General features: G+C 36.5%; 1 protein-coding gene across 1 annotated transcript in view; it reads left to right on the top strand.

Moving 5' to 3' along the window:
- Nucleotides 1-2,800: 2,800 nt before the first annotated feature.
- The window catches only part of LOC107037826, a 113,099-nt gene continuing 98,428 nt past the window's right edge, over nt 2,801-17,471 (top strand). Inside the window, exon 1 of the mRNA XM_015256590.1 lies at nt 2,801-3,063. The gene's annotated coding sequence lies outside the window, so the exon portion shown is untranslated. The remainder of the gene's footprint in view (nt 3,064-17,471) is intronic.

Here is a 17,471-nt window from a genome sequence, read left to right as displayed (position 1 = left end):
ATCCTAAATGCGTTTCTATAGAGTGCGTTCGATATGGAATTAAAGTAGCTCTACCCTTACGGTAAATTTAGATTATTGAAAACTGCAAAAAAATTGCAGAAAACTCGATTAGATTCGGAATTATAATTTTTTTCTCAATTTAATTATCGTTTTGGTTTTTCAAAGAAGCAATGTTTAAAAATCAGGATTTACCCCAGTGTCTTCTGTGAAAATCAACATTTCCATTGTAATCAAAGATTAAAATCTGAATTTTTGTTCATTAAATGTGGAAAAATCAAGAATTTTTGTGACACCTCATAGAAAATAATCCACCGTTTTGCAAACAAGTTTTATTATTTATTTATAAGAGGGAAATGTTTGAAAAAATATCAATATCTTGCGAAATTTAATTTAGATAATACTGGCTGGGTATGAATTTTTTCAAATTTTTTCCATGCAATTTAGTTGGAAAATTAAAAAATTGAAAATATCAAAAAGTACAGCGTAGCCCGGCCGAAGGGTAGAGCTACTTTAAACTACTCCTGAATACACCCCATGCTATTGTAGCAACATGGGCCTCCAGTTGAACATTGAATAAATAAATCGATGCACGAATTAATTAAAAGGACGCGGAGAAGATGATTTGGTGAATTTCACCAACTGGTTGGTAATTCATTTTTTCAACTGAAAAAAAAGAATTTTTGTTGTAGGGGAATTTAACAACTATTTAATTAAAATCTAGAAAAAGATTTTTCAATTTCATTCGACAACAATTTATTAAATTTTCAATAAACCTTCGGCGATTTATTTGTTGCATCAAATTTAACAGGGAATTGTAGATTATTGCGAAAACATCTCCTAGGGGAGACATCGATCGATTGTCAAGATATAAACGATTGCGGGATTGTTTCCAAATCTATATATGCCCTCACCATCTAGTTTGCCGGCAAAATTGATTGAACGAAATTGAAAAATCTTTTCCGAATTTCAATTCAGTAGCGAAGTGGTAAACCGGTATAAGTCGATTTTGACTGTTGGCCAGTTTTCAATAAATATCTCGGAATCTACGGGAAATAGCGTAATTGTTGTAATTTCCTTTTTTGTAGCTCTCAATTTGCTCTACAAAAAAGGTTTTAACGAAAATTTTGCCATTTTCCTTAGATTTTCAGATATTCATTGAAGACTGGGCAATAGTCAAAATCAACTTATACCGGTCTACCACTTCACTACTGAATTAATTAGTTGTTAAATTCCACCAACTAGTTGTTAAAATTCACCAAATAATTTTCTCCATGAACATTTCAATTTACTTCAACTTTTTATATTTGCGGCGATTCAGTAATTTGGTCTTTTTTTCAGATATTGTCTCTCGATTTGATTGATATGATCGAACAACGACGAATAACTTCACGCGAAAAAACATCAAATTCAGTCGAATTATTAGGGTGGGGTAAAACGGACACTTTCGACTTTTTTAAAATTATTCATAACTCAGAAACAAATTTATGAATTGAGTTCAGTTTAGGCTCGCCACAAGGGGAAAGAACTGTCAGTAGCGAAACGGTAAACCGGGTTAAGTCGATTTTGACTATTGGCCAGTTTTTGACGAATATCTCGGAATTCAAAAGAGATAGAAAAATTTTTCTCATGACCTTTTTTGTAGAGCCAATGGAGGGTTATAAAAATGGTAATGAGAAAAGTTTTGCTATCCCTCTTAGATTCCGAGATATTCATCAAAAATTGACCAAAAGTCAAAAGCGACTTAACTCGGTTTACCGCTTCGCGCGCGCTGATCTATTCATTTGTTGAAATGAAGAAATGGAATTCATTGAATTTCATTTTCTCATGAATACCTCATAAATATTGACAATGAATCAAAGAGAATTCGACTAATGATTGAAGTGAATAGCGAAGTAGAGTAAAAGAATCTATAAAGAATTTTTCATTTTCAATTAATGATCTTCAATTTTTTAAAATAATCGGTCTCCATAAAAGGCCACAATTTATTAATTTCACCGATAATATATATACATGTGAAATATATATATTATATATATATATGCCGTGAAAAAAAAATTTACCTCTGAAGAATTTGAAATTATGTCACTGAAGAATGTGAACATGCCGCGTGTTTTTTTGTGAATAACTTCATGTCACATATTGACCAATCAGAATTAAGGATTAGCGGTCAGGCAGTTTCGAGATATTTCGATATAAAACAACTTCACGTTTCGTTCATCTTTAGTATGTTCTTTAGGGGAGGGTGGGGTAAAATGGACACTTCAGACTTTTTAAAAATTAACCATAACTTAGAAACAAATTTATCAATTGAGCTCAGCTTAGGCTCGTCACAAAGGGAAAGAGTTGTTCTATGTATTGAAAAAAAAATTATTAAATTTTATCAACATTTCAGCTCCTCATTAACATTTTAAGAAAAGTCAAAAGTGTCCGTTTTACCCCAACCTCCCTACTCCCTTTTTTGTCAAGCCAAATCCTCCGTCACATAATTTTCGATTTCCCATCACAGTCCTTTGACACAAGCCAAAGCCCAACCCAAACCCTAAATAGGAAGGGTTACGAGGGAAAAAGACATTGCAGAAGAGAATGATGCATTTTCCTTTTGTCGCAGTACCACGTATATTCGTCCTGGTAACATTTCTCGAGAAGTCACGTATACCCTTTCGTATATGCTCGCCGAAGGGGGGGCCGAGTCGGTGGTTCGAGTGAGCCGAGCGCCGGCGAAAGTAGCCGAGCGTCAAGCGAGAGCCGGTTGTGTTTTTACCTGCGGCCGAACTCCCCTCAGTGTCGCGTCAGTCCTCGATGAAATTGGTCAGTGATCTCCAGAGGAGCAGGACCCAACTCGCTCACGTTTGTTTCCCCCGACAGTAATCGTTTAATGCCAAATAAATAAACAATAACGATTGACTCGTGTGTTGGGGTATCGATGAACGGTGAAATGGGTTTTAATGAGTGATTTTATTGTTATGCTTTTGTGGTGAATGATAATCCTTCGGTTTCTGGAGTGGACTGATTACATTCGGAGCTCCTGGACCCGTCTCCGGGGCCTCTCGACCAGTATCTAGGGTGAGTACCTTATCATTACTCTTCACAGCAATGAATTTTATATTGACAAAATACGAGGGAAAACCGGGGGAAGCCAGTGCCTACAGAATTGGTAGTGGAGTAAACTTGTTTCGAACAGTGCTCTGTGTGCTACGAACGTTGGCGCGGCACCGGTTTCCCGAGAATTCACTGACCGCCATCCTTGGGATTTAAAAAAAAACCTAAAAAATGGCAAATACATGAAAACCTCCTAGAATCGAGTTTTTTTATTTCGACATTGTTCTTATATTATTATGCGGTTCACGGCGACGGGGGGAGGGCAAAAAATCTTTCAGCCGTTCAAATAGGGGATTCTCAACATGGTTTACGTACTTTTGACATTCGAGACGGTGGTTCAAGGACGGTGACGTGCTAGGGGTCTGTGCACTTCGATGTTCCCTCGATATAAATGCACATACGAGATGCGATATGAGTTTTCCGTAACGTTTGGGTTTTTTTAGGTTTTACGTTGGCCGGGGGAGGGGGCGAGGGGATGTTGGGAGTATCTGGTGTTCTTGACCTACTGGGAGAGTCATGTCAAGAGTATTTGGGATTTTTAGAGGAATGAGAATATCAGGAGCGAAGTGGGAAAACTGTTCAAGTCGAATTGTCTCGCAGTTGAGTTTTTGGAGAATATTTACGAATCTGAGGGAGGTAGCGAAATTTTTGTCAGGACATTTGTTGTAGCTCTCAATCGGCTCTACAGAAAACGTTATCACAAATATTTTGCTATCTCCCTTGGATTCCGAGATATTTATTGAAAACTGGCCAATAGCCAAAATTGACCTGTACGGTTTTACCACTTCGTTACTAATATAGATGAATATATTTTATAGTTTTTATAAAAGTGAAGTTATTGATAGTTTCGTGGGAAAATGGGGTATGGGGAAAATGTAGGGTGTGCACTGCAGCACTTTTAATTTATTTTTTTTCAACGACGGAACTTGAAGGAATTTTGGAATTTAAAATTTCATGGCAAAATCAGTTTAAATCGAATGTTTTTATTAAATATTCGTGTCAGTTGAGAAATTGTGGTGCGCGTGTTGCTCACAATTGACAATTTCATTAAATTTTTAGTTGAAACTGGAACTTTATTATGTTTTTCTTAAATGGAATTCTATTCCATTCACCTGAAGATGAATCAACAATCACCGTTACAAATTTTCGGGTGAAATTTTTATCACATTGAAATTTTTTCTGTTAAATGTAGGGGAGGTTGGGGTGAAGTGGACACTTGACTTCTTTAAAAATGTTAATGACAGGTTGAAATTGTGATGAAATTTAATAATTTTTTTTTCAATGCAAAGAACAATTCTTGCCCTTTGTGATGAGCCTACACTGAGCTCCATTGATGAATTTGTTTCTGCGTTATGAGTAATTAAAAAAAAGTCTAAAGTGTCCATTTTACCCCACTCTCCCCTACTATTGAATTTTCAATTGGATTAATAAAATTTATAATATTCCTTAAGATATTGCTATAATATCATCAACACAATACATCATGAAGACTTAAAGATATTTGTTAGCAATTAATAATTAATTTTCACGTTCTTCTTCATTGCTAAGAAAAAGAATGTTAAGATTTTTTAATGCAAGAATTAAAAATATTTGATGAGTAATTAATAATTGATCTTTTGATTCCTTTTGATTAGGAAAATTGAATGATGTTAATCCTCAATAATTTGTAATATTTCTCAAGATTTTGCTGGATTAATAATGAAACAAATCATCAAGAATGAAGAATATTTGATGAACAATTAAGGATGTTTATCCAAAATTGCAACTATTCAAACAAATTGATTTTTTTTTCAACTGAGAGATGAAGTTATTCTCTTCATCTTGATGAAAATTTCAATCCACCAAACCACGTTTATTATTTAGAAATGGAGTGGACAAAATGCACCAAACGCATGCGCTAACATGCGCTTATATGAGAGAATCTTTCAAATATTTCCTCCTTTTGCGCGGTACCCCAAATTTTTTTCTGGCCATTCCACTGAGTATAGTTTTGCACATTACCTTCTATTTTTATTTCTATTTTTAGAGTCTCGTAGTAGGTGAATTATAAATTTCAACATAAATCCCATAAGAGCCCGTGTACAATGAAAACTTTGTTTATTTATTTCTGGCGAGACTTGCGATTAATTTTTTCAACATCAAAGAAGTTAGTTTCATATGTTCTGCTATCAGCCAAACAAATTATAGAATTTTCCTTGAACATGAAAAGAAATCGGCTAAACATCCTTAATTGAAAATTTAGAAGAATTTGGTTTGCAATATTCATGTTTTTATTGAATATTCAAGTAAGGATATCAAGTAAGGATCTTCCTGCTATATCACTGTCCCCCAAAATCATTAGTCAACTGCACAGTTGAAATTTCTTCACTCAAATTTCAATTTTTTGGAGGTCATTATCAGATTCTCGTTATTAAAAATTGAAAATCCAGTAGAAACTGTGAATTTCCGTTCAACTACTCCACAAAAGTGGATAAAAATCCGGAAAATTACCCGTCCGGAATCCCTGCGAGTCCTATCAAGCACCAATTTCTCACCCATTTCTTTCCACAAAGGACGATCCCCCCTCCCCCCTCGAATATTGGATTTTAATTGGGATCGAATCAGTTATACTTTGACATGATAATTGGATCGAGTGGGAATTATTATTGCAGGTCAGCGCTCTCATTGGAAGCGTGTATTTCACTCCGATAAACACAAATGAAAGGCAGTGGTTAAGTCCCAGAGTTTTCCATACTTTTTCCCCTGGCAATCGCCCTCCACGCTCTTTTTTCCTTTATTGTTCAAAGCTGATAATTAATCTGGTTCGGTCGAGTGTTGACACAGTAGATTTATTTCTTATCGAACCATTTAGAACAGTCAATCATCATCTCTAACCGCTCGCTTTTCATGGCTTAGTACCCAGCGTTTGATATATTCCATTGTAATTTTCCAAGTGATTATTTTTCATTCAAATTTCAAAAGAGCCCTGAGCATACCATTGGCAATTATTCCTCAATTGCAGTGGAAGGATCAACCTCTTACCCAACAAACGATAATTTTTTACGAGTGTGGTCATCTAATGTCTCAATTTTTTCATTCCTCCGGTAGGATATAGCATCTTGCATCACAAATCGACGAGTTTATTTCAGAAGCAGACGTTGATAATCAATAATTGGATTTGTGCAATCACGTGGAATGAAATGGAGGAAGATGCATCAACTCATTCTAAATTGTCCGATGAATAAAAAAGGGAGAAAAAATTTCAGGTTGTGCTCTAATTCGATTGCTGCAAGGGTCTCTCATTTCTCGCTCTTCAAATTGATTGTCGCCGTCTAGTAAAAAGTAATACAATGGTACTACTATTGGCTGATGGAGGTAAAAAGCCCGGACACTTCTTTCCCTCGAGTTTGTTCTCTCCATTTTCTCCCTCTCAGTCACGACAACTCGTTTTTTTTATCACTATTCCCCTCGTTCTTGAAATATTAATTAATAAGCTTTCCGGTTTTTTCGTGCGGACTTTCCATTCTTCCTTTATAAATGCTAATTAGCCAAGTAGAAAGTTGAAATTTGTAGTTATTAATTAATCTTATTCGTTAATTCGTCATTCGAGCGGTGCCGCTACTATCGTCACTTTCTGAGAAAACAAATATTTTTCCTCAAACAGGTATTGTTTGAGGGAACAAAAAATCGCGAGCTTTTAAATCATCGTGTAAGAATCAATGATAGAACAATGACATTTCATTTGATGAGAAAAGGTTCTTTGCTTCCGAATGGAAGCATTGTAATCGGTCAAATTTATGTTTTGGATTTTTTGTGTTATGTCGACACATTATGATGCAAAAAGTGCAAACATGCAGTTTCTCGCTAATGAATCGATGTAATTCAATTGTTTTTTTCTTAAATGAAGGTATCGCCAAGCCCTATTCATCGCCATAAATCAAAATTTAATTCATTGATTCATTTTTTCAATTTTCGATTTTTTTCTAAATTTAGTTGTAACACGATAACTGAAAAAATGTTCTGAGTTCATTGAATGGCGGCTTAAAAAATTCGTTGGGATGTCCTTTTGACCGAGTTCGAAGATGAAAGCGATAGCAATAATCGTTATTTTGATTTCTGTGAAATTTTTCCAAAATTTCGTATTTTTCGAAAATCAGAATTCCGCAGATATCTGTGGATATTGCGCTTGAAATGAATTTAATCATAGCTTAATATGTTTGTTTCTATGCGACTATATCGAAGTTAGGAGATGGTTACAATAACTGTCTCGGTTGATTTGATTTTTAGGATAATTTTTAGAACTTTCGAATTTTTCATGAATTCCCCGGAAAACTCGCTTTCTGATGGTTCCTTCAAATGTGATGTTTCGAATGCATTCAATTATGTATAAATGAAATATTCTTAATAATATTTCATAGAAATTTTCAGAAATTTTTGGAATTTCATTGCGTGGAAAATCTAAAACAATTAGTTGGAAAAAAATTAATTCAACTCAAGAAAATAAAATGGGCTATGAATAATACACAATGGAAAGAAATAAGCAAAATAACCATTGGGAAGCATATTGCTAATTTATTAACAAAAATAACTACACTATACGCAATACAGGAACAATTTCCCTCTTATTATATCAATTGCTCTCTTTAAATTTTACAATGAAATCGGATCAATAGTTATTGAGGTATTGAATAATACAATTGAATCGTTCGATAAGCCTCTAATGTTCACGTTCACATCAATTTTATCACAAAATTCAATTCAATTATGTACAAATGAAATATTCTTAATAATATTTCATAGAAATTTTCTGAAATTTTTGGAATTTCATTGCGTGGAAAATCTAAAACAATTAGTTGGAAAAAAATTAATTCAACTCAAGAAAATAAAATGGGCTATGAATAATACACAATGGAAAGAAATAAGCAAAATAACCATTGGGAAGCATATTGCTAATTTATTAACAAAAATAACTACACTATACGCAATACAGGAACAATTTCCCTCTTATTATATCAATTGCTCTCTTTAAATTTTACAATGAAATCGGATCAATAGTTATTGAGGTATTGAATAATACAATTGAATCGTTCGATAAGTCTCTAATGTTCACGTTCACATCAATTTTACCACAAAAATGAAGAATATCATTTCGCCGATAAACTTCCCTTTAAAGAGATATTTTCATTCTGAAGAGGTGCCGTCTAATATTTCGTTTTTATTGAAAAGACAAAACAGGAAAATTATTCATGTTCGACACTTTGAAATTCAAATCAAACAATTTAATTTTTTAAAAATAAGACTTGTTCGAGAACTTATTCGTTCTTCTCTCGGTGCAAGTGCCTCTTTTATTTTCATTACAACTTAAAAATAACCCCACAACTCGACCTTGTGTCCTATTGAAGAAACAATGTGGTTCCATAATTAACGGGTCCGTGAGTTGCTCAGTTAATTGCAATTTGTGCTCCTCTCTTTTCACTTCTTCGTATTCAATTCAATTGAGGGCTCTGTCACGTACTGAAACATCAGTGACACGGTGACCAGATCACAATATAAAGCTTGAATTAATGATTTATAACGTCGCTATAAAAATTAACGAGGTATCAATTACACGTAGCGAGTTGGAGAACATTTCCGCTGTTTGTGAGTCCCTCAGCAGGACGAAATGAATGAGAAAAAAAAATAACAGATGAATTGTGGATAGCAGAGACAAACGAATCTCTACAAATGAATTCAAATTGGATTACTCAATTCCACCGCAGCTGAAAGACGATCCTCATTTTCTTGAATCGTGAGACCAAGGTCTTTTGTTCATCAACGTGTACCATCTTCTATTGCATCAATTGATCTTTCACCACACCCTCCTCTCCCCTCTCCAAAATATCACTGGCTTCCTTCACAATTTTCCAATGAGAAAAAGAGAATAAACCCCGTATGTAGTCAGACTGTTGGGGCTGGCATTCAGTATAGCCTTGCAATGTATGTATACGAAGATATAGACAGACTTACTTGAGGCGTGGAAGGTGGATAGGAGTTGTAAATGAAAACGTTTTAATTATATGGACTAAATAATTAGCTCAGACAAATTCTCTTTTAACTAACGTATTACTAGAGCTGTGCGCGCGCTTATCTATTTGTTGTGAAAATGAAGAAATCGAATTTATTAAACTTCATATAGGGGAGGGTGTGCCTGTACCGCTCACCTCAGGGGAAATGCCAGTTTTATATTTTATATTTCAACTTGAGTATGAAAAACGTTTTTGTGAGACTTCTTTAATCATCGAACTCGTTATTCTCGAAGTGTGGAGACTTAATTCTCCTTAGAATCCACAAAATTGATTGAAAATAAAAGAGAGAGCCTATTGAGCGGTACTACCCGCCGTCGGGTAATACCGCTCGGCACGATTCCAATGCCGCTCATAGGGTTTTGCGTGTATCGCTCGCGCCGCAACCTAACCTGTACTCGAGTGCTGTCGAGCAACTACCTAGCCGATCCTATGAGCGGTATTACCGGCTCCGCTCGGCGTCAACAAAATTGTTGATAATTATTGACATGAGTGGAGTTTTGAGTTCGAGTTGATCTCAAATTACGCGTGAAAGTACCGCGAATCGAATAACCACAGTTTAATATGAGAATTCAGCGTTTGAAACTATCAAAAACCTTAATTACAAGTCCACAAATTTTGCACTGTAAAGACCTCAAAACTTCGTTACGTGTTTTTTCATATTTAAAGTGGTAAATAAAGTGAAATTTTTCCGACAATCACATCCTATTATCAAATTCTTCATGAGCAGGAACAGAAAGAAATTTTCAAGTTGATGGTTGTGGAGAAAATCGGGTGAGCGGTATTACTCGCTGAGCGGTACAGGCACACCCTCCCGTACTCATAGGTGTTTTATAAATATTGATAATGCCTTAAAGAGAATTAAGAGATTGAAGAGTGAAGCATCAATGAATAATTTTTAATCTTCGATTAATTCTTTTTTTTTACTTTTTGAGAACTTTCTCTCTCTCTCTCTCTCTCTCTCTCTCTCTCTCTCTAGTCAGGCTGCTAGGGCACGCATTCATGTGCCCCTCTTCGTTGCAGTATAGGGTACTGATATACAGATACAGACGGACTGACTTGCGGTGTGGAAGGTGGATAAGAGTTGTATGCCAAGTTGCAGAAAGAACCGAGTCGAATGAAGGCGCACGCCCCTCTACTCTCCGGATAACTCCCTTCTGCGTATATGGAGGGTTATACATATAGAGCGTATGTGTAACTTGACTGTAGCAGGTGCGTAGGCAGGCCATTTTGTATCGTCTCGGGGTGAACGTCAGAGTATCTCTCGTTTATTTTTCCCCTCTGTCCAACGAAAATTGCCCATCCGATGGAAAGAAAAATCAGCTTTATTCCTCACAAAATGACCAATCCTCAAAATTAATGCCATACTTTATGTCGCTACAACATTGAATTGCAACCCTGAATCAGACGTAAACAAATTCATGGCGGGGACGACATAAAATCAAGAAAGAGAGAGTGAGAGTGGGGTGGGATTGGATGACGAGTTCACTGGAAGAATCCATGCGCAGCATTACCGTGGATATATCCGGGTACCAGAGCGTCTGAAATGAAGGTGAAACCACGTCCCTTTGTTTCAATGTACATGTACTATACTTTGGAACAGGATCTGTTTTTCTGAGCAAGAGAGAACCAATTTCGCCATTCGATAATAGGGCGAGCGGACCAAAGATGGACGGAGAAAATATTCAATAAAAATAACGTATCGAAAGTCATTTCAGATGACGAAAGATGAAAAAAAAACGAGATAACGCTCGAAAGATAGTACATCTGGGCCTTAAATTTTAAACTTACATCTAATTACAAGTTTCAGACAATTTTTTCAGGGGATTCGATAAAAAATGTGGCCTTTAGTCGTGATAACACGATAATTACGAGAATAATCGGCGAATTAACACTGACCAATGAAACGAATTCCCCATTCAATAACAGTACACCTAGACCAGTCTGAAGCAGCAACGACCTAGTTATTATGTGTCTGAATGTTATCTCGTACGGTCATCGTTGGCTATTTGCCATCTCCCCCCCCCCTCCCCGGGTAGTAAGTGCGGCTTTCATGCAGAAGGTAGCCGGTCAGCTAGCCCACGAGACACACAATTTGTATTTTCCGGTATTCGTATATAATATAGGTGGGAATTCACTAATGTCTTCTACACATATTCCCCACACTACAGTAGAATAATTCTTGGCAATGGGAAAATATTCTCAATAACGTTAAATGAATCTTCCTAAGGTGGTTGTCCTGCTTGTGTATCCGTTACCAGGTTACAGCTGTGAGAAACTGTTGATCTGGTTTGTGGAAGTACCGTTTGGGAGTGTGGGCTTGTCCCAACTTGATTCACATGAATACTCAATTTTTCATCGCTCTGCCTTATATGTAGCATTGTGGAAGGATTTCTTTTATCGTCATTGGGTTCGTTGAGAGGAGAGAATCGGTATTTTTTCACACCATCAGTTGGGTAGTATCTGAAGAAGAAAGAATTAGATCGAATATTCTTCGTTACTACACTACACAAAACTAATTTCTTGCGCTGAATATCTCATCTCTTGAGGAGGAATTTCTTGGGACAAGAATTCCGGATAATGTGTCAGACAATGTCAGATTTCGGTGAAGTCTTCGGGACTTGAACGTGAACATTTCATGATAAAGTGAGAATTTCTTGCCACAAGAATAGTATCTTATGTCATAAGGCGATAAAAGTATTATCTGGCGAATGTGATTATAATCCGGTAATTAGGTAGAATAGCACCTCCTACTCATTCGGAATACTGATAGGTAAATATCAACTTTTTTATATTGAACTTGAAGTAATTTGACGTATATTTTGTCGGAACCTAGTTGCTATAAATGAATTTAACCTCCTTTGAGATATCACACTTGATAACGTGGATGCTCATGTAGATGTACGGGACTTACCTTTCTGCGCTTTCCCTTCTAAAAGCAGTTTATGAAATTTCAATTATGAGGTGTTCATATAAATTCAACGTGTAGTGAAGCACTTATTTTTCAAAGTATCAAGCTTCACCAGCACTTACCATTACCCAGGGTTCGGGACGGGGACGCGGCTGGTATGAACCCCACAAAGGCCAAAATTTGACCCAGTCACCCCTCCTTCAAGTTATTTACCTAATTGAGTCTCGACTTAATTTCTTTCCTGATTTCAATTTCTATTTATATTGGATGACGAAATAATTCAGCTTCTTCGAAAAATTCGTTGGAGTTGCTATATTAACACATTACTTATAATCCTCGCCTTCGGCTCGGATTATAAAGCCACATTCGCCAGATAATGCTTTTATCGCCGTGTGATATGCGCTATTTTATGTCGTTGGGCCCGAAAACCGCGATTACTACAAGCCGTAAAAAAAAACTGATTAGAACTGACGAGAAAAATTCAGCTACCGCCGGAAGCTTTATCGGACCTAATGACATAAATTGGTTTTTTCGTGTCAGAACATGAGAAAATGACTAAAATAGTTATTTTCATCACAAGGTCTACAAAGTATTTTCTGACGAATGTGGCTTTGTAGGCGAGCCGAAGGCGAGGCCTGTAATCACATTCGTCAGAAAATACTTTTGGACCGTGTGATGAATGCAATTTTTCGTCAGAAGGCCCGTAAACCGCGATCAAACCGAGCTGAAGCGAGGTTAGAATCGCGGTTTACCGGGTCTTCTCACGAAAATATTAAAAGCTTCGATTTAGTGAATCATGAATCAGAGACTTTAATATTGAATTCCACCGATTTTCTAACAGTTCAAGACAATTATCAATTAGGAGATGAATCCTATCCTAAAAAAATCGTTTATTCAATTTTCTGAAAACATTGAGTTTTTGGAAAAATGATATACACCTTCAGGAGATTTGCCACAGTTGCATCATAAAAACCATAGGGCGCTACAGCAGTGGACTATTGTTGGTTACAATACCCAACTTAACTTGTATATTTATGTTTCACCTAGATACCGAACGCTTCGATACTCGAGACAACGCGTCACGGGGAGAAAGTTGTTAGTTGGCCGGGGACACGCCATTGCTTGAGCGTTTTGTTTCCGCTCTGCTAAATTCAAGGTCATTCATTGTTGGTATTTCGCGGCCATCCCAACACCCTGCGTTTTTCCTTTCTCCGGTGATGAGTGTTTTTACGCGTAGAAAAAGTGAATGACTCGTTCGTTTACCTAGGGTCTAAGTTTGTTTGAGATTTTGCTTTTCGTTCGGCGAATATCGAACTGGATAAAGTGCAATCAAGGTGTCAGATTGTGAAGTGACTAGAACCAGTGTCTGGTTAACAGCAATCGGGTTCTTGGTAGCTGGCTACAAGAATTTAACACGGAGGGCTGCGCGGGTAGGCGACAGTGAAAGCAGAGTTACTCAATACCCGACATCGGGGGATAGATACGACACGCGAAGGACCGGAGAACAAAGCCAGGTCAGATTATGTATTGGTGTTTCAATCTTGGAGTGAATTCCTTTGTCACTGTATCGGTGAGTGATTGATTGATCAATTCCTTGGGTTGGAGAATAATACCCTGTGAGAAAATTACTCTTGAAATTTCAGGTAAAAATTGAGTTTTTATGGTCAGGTGCCATTTGAATTTTCAATTATGAAATTCCTTGCAAAAATCAGTGATTGGAGCAATGATTCGGGCTTTGACTAGGGATGTGAAATGACCGTCATTTTTCGGACCGTTTTGCCCCATCCTCCCCTAACGTACGAGATTTATTGAACTGCGGTTCCTTTACTTAAACAGACACATTTATGAAAACTACGTAATCTAGTCACTGTTGATTGTTAAATTAACTATTTCAAGACTAAAATACTTCTGTTTAATGAATAGAATTTTGAAACATTGAAATTTAGAGTCAAGTGGACATGGAAAGGGAAAAATTCGAGGTATGAAACACCTTCTTGATATTTCTGGAGTACAATTCTTCTAGGGGAGCTCAAATCTTAGATTCGGAAATATTCCTCAAAAACTCAACTGGGAGATGAGTTGACTTAAACTGTTTTACCACTTCGATACTGATATTTACCAGAATTTTCTGGTTTTCTATTCATTTTCTGGGAAAATGGAACGGAAATTGACGCTTCTGTTTGATTTTTTCACGAAATTCTGAATTTTCAATACCAGGATTTCCTGCACGGCTGTGAAAAATTCTGGTGCTGTTGAGGTAAAATTTCTTGGTATTTCTGGTAAAATTTCTGGGGATTTCTGTGAAATTTTTACAGAAATACGAGGAAAAATTCACGTTTTCCCCAATAAAATTTCCAGTGCCGGCACTGGAATTTTTTCCTGGCCGTCACTTTGCGCTTCTTTTCCCGTGCTAGCACTAGAATTTTTCTAAAAAATTTCTCTCCATGTGAAATTTCAGTGGAAATTGAACACGATAAAAAATTTCCTGAATTTGGCACGGAAAATTCAGACAAAAATTTTCACCACTGTATATCGGCAATAGAAGTAGGCAGCATCTCTGCTTACTTTTCCCTTTGTCACCAGACAACATGAGAAATGGAGATTCTGAGAGGATCCCATCGTCTGGAACAACGGTCCTTTGCGCTCCACTTGCGAAAGCGCTCGATCGATTGTGACTCAGATATCTGGCACGACAAATACGTGTAAAGCGGGAGCCCGGTCGGAGCCAGTGATAACTTGAATGCCTCAATATTGAGGTCAGCCGAAGGAATTTTTCATGAAAATTATTTTCATCCCCCCTGGGGCGTGGATAAGAAAAATCCATGAGTATATGAGTATATGCATTGATGATTGACGTGAATGCCAGGTGCAATCGATTCCATAGTAAATCGATCAATGTCCATTAGATAGTTTCAACGAGGTGCAAGGATGCATTTGTACACTTCAATAGTATCACGCCTGTACAGCACCTTTCATACCACCGTGAAATTGACTTGGATGCATGAGTAATTTGTTGGCATTATTTCACTGACTAACCATTGATAACGTTCTTCGCACATTCTCCCGATATTCAGCATTAAAATCATTCACTGCGAGAACTAATGTCTGAATTTCAGGCACTTTTGTAGACACTTATCAAATACTTTTGGGACGATTTTGTAGACACTTTTGAGACATTAAAATGTGTCGGAATCAATGGAGGTATTTCAATTTCAGACACCAAGATGTCTGAAATTAAGATGCAGACATGAGTTTCAGACACAAGCGGTGTTTGAAATTTGCAGACATCAGTTAGATTTTCAGACACTTTTAAAGATTCAGACATTTTTTGCCATCTGCCATCTTAAATTCAGATGGTTGACAGACACCTAGTTTTTGCAATGGATGAGTCAACTTTTCAGACATGAGAAATATCTTAAAAATTAATGTTTGAATGGACTTTGCCGTCTAAATCAGGTGAGATATCTTAATAGTGAAATGTTTGAATCGCTCATAAATAACTGAATTTCAGACACAGAAAATATCTGAAAATAAATACCTGAAATTTTTCAGACACAAAAAGTGTCTATCGTTATTTTCAGACAGAAACGGTGGTTGGAATTTTCAGACATTAATCAGATTTTCAGACACTTTTGAAGATTCAGACGTTTCTTACCATCTGCCATTTTTAATTCCGATGGTTGACAAACACCTAGTTTTTGCAATGGATGAGTCAACTTTTCAGACATGAGAAATATCTTAAAAATTAATGTTTGAATGGACTTTGCCGTCTAAATCAGGTGAGATATCTTAATAGTGAAATGTTTGAATCGCTCATAAATAACTGAATTTCAGACACAGAAAATATCTGAAAATAAATACCTGAAATTTTTCAGACACAAAAAGTGTCTATCGTTATTTTCAGACAGAAACGGTGGTTGGAATTTTCAGACATTAATCAGATTTTCAGACACTTTTGAAGATTCAGACGTTTCTTACCATCTGCCATTTTAAATTCAGATGGTTGACAAACACCTAGTTTTTACAGTGGATGAGTCAACTTTTCAGGCATGAGAAATATCTTAAAAATGAATGTTTGAATGGACTTTGCCGTCTAAATCAGGTGAGATATCTTAATAGTGAAATGTTTGAATCGCTCATAAATAACTGAATTTCAGACACAGAAAATATCTGAAAATAAATACCTGAAATTTTTCAGACACAAAAAGTGTCTATCGTTATTTTCAGACAGAAACGGTGGTTGGAATTTTCAGACATTAATCAGATTTTCAGACACTTTTGAAGATTCAGACGTTTTTTGCCATCTGCCATCTTAAATTCAGATAGCTGTCAGACACCTAGTTTTTATGTTATTACTAAGTTCACTGGGTAACGAAAACATTTTTATCCAATCTCGCAGGCCATTGACGAAGAAATGATGCACTTAAATCTACTAAAACTCTTTATTTGAAATTTTACTATTCATTTGGACAATACGTTTGTTGAAATATTATTTTCAATGAAAATGTGTTTAACAAATAAGTCCCTCTATTAAAATCAAATAATGTAGTATTATTGGATGAATTTAAATGCATAAGATTTCTCGGTAATTAGAACATTTCTATCCGATGTAAATGGCTGAAATTACCAGGACAAAGTGAGAAAAAGAGTAACAAATATAACGCTCAAAATGCTCGTAAAGGTTTGCTCGGGTGTGCTAGCTCTCACGGCGTCTCCTGGTCAGGCAATATAACCCCAGAGAGTCGCCGCATGGCCAGCAGTGCTGACGGTCACCCCATGTATGGCAACTTGTTTTATACAGCCTAGTGTTGCATTGCGATGCACGCTGCACACTCTGTCCTCCTCCTTCGCTGGTATAACTCCTACCGATATGATACACACCATCAGACTCTTTTAATACGGCAGACTAAACTTGAATAATAAATTACGCGTGGAGAAAGAAAATTATTCTTTATCAGTGGGAGGGGGGGGGGAAACAAGCTCATAATTACTCAACTCAACTCGCGAGGGATCGGGCTTATTCCACCAAATCACGTGCAAATTCCATTATTTTATATTCAAATTGAATAGATTTCACAATAATTGAGACTGATCTTTGTATCGCTCTCACTCATGGCGCACACCCTGACCTTACTCGCCCCGTGTCCAGGCTGTTCACTCCCCTTGATTGCCTTCTGACTTTTTTCACATTCTACTAATGCATATCGAGAATGTTTCGTGCGTGCCCAACGGGCGTGTCCTATTACAACGCAGTTTCCGCGGTGTGTGTTGTACATTTGTACTAATGGAGATGCTAGGAGATTAGACGGATGATTGCGGATTTGTTTATGCATCGTTTTTTTTTTTAACCAAATTTTTATCTTGAAACTTTAAAAGAAGATATTTTTTCAATTCAGAAAATATCTGTTCAAAAAGGAATG

This window comes from Diachasma alloeum, unplaced genomic scaffold (genome assembly GCF_001412515.2).
Source record: "Diachasma alloeum isolate Michigan unplaced genomic scaffold, Dall2.0 Dall_scaffold_00271, whole genome shotgun sequence".
NCBI lineage: Eukaryota > Metazoa > Arthropoda > Insecta > Hymenoptera > Braconidae > Diachasma > Diachasma alloeum.
The sequence above is the reverse complement of the archived record's forward strand: the minus strand, read 5'-3'. Positions and strand labels throughout refer to the sequence as shown.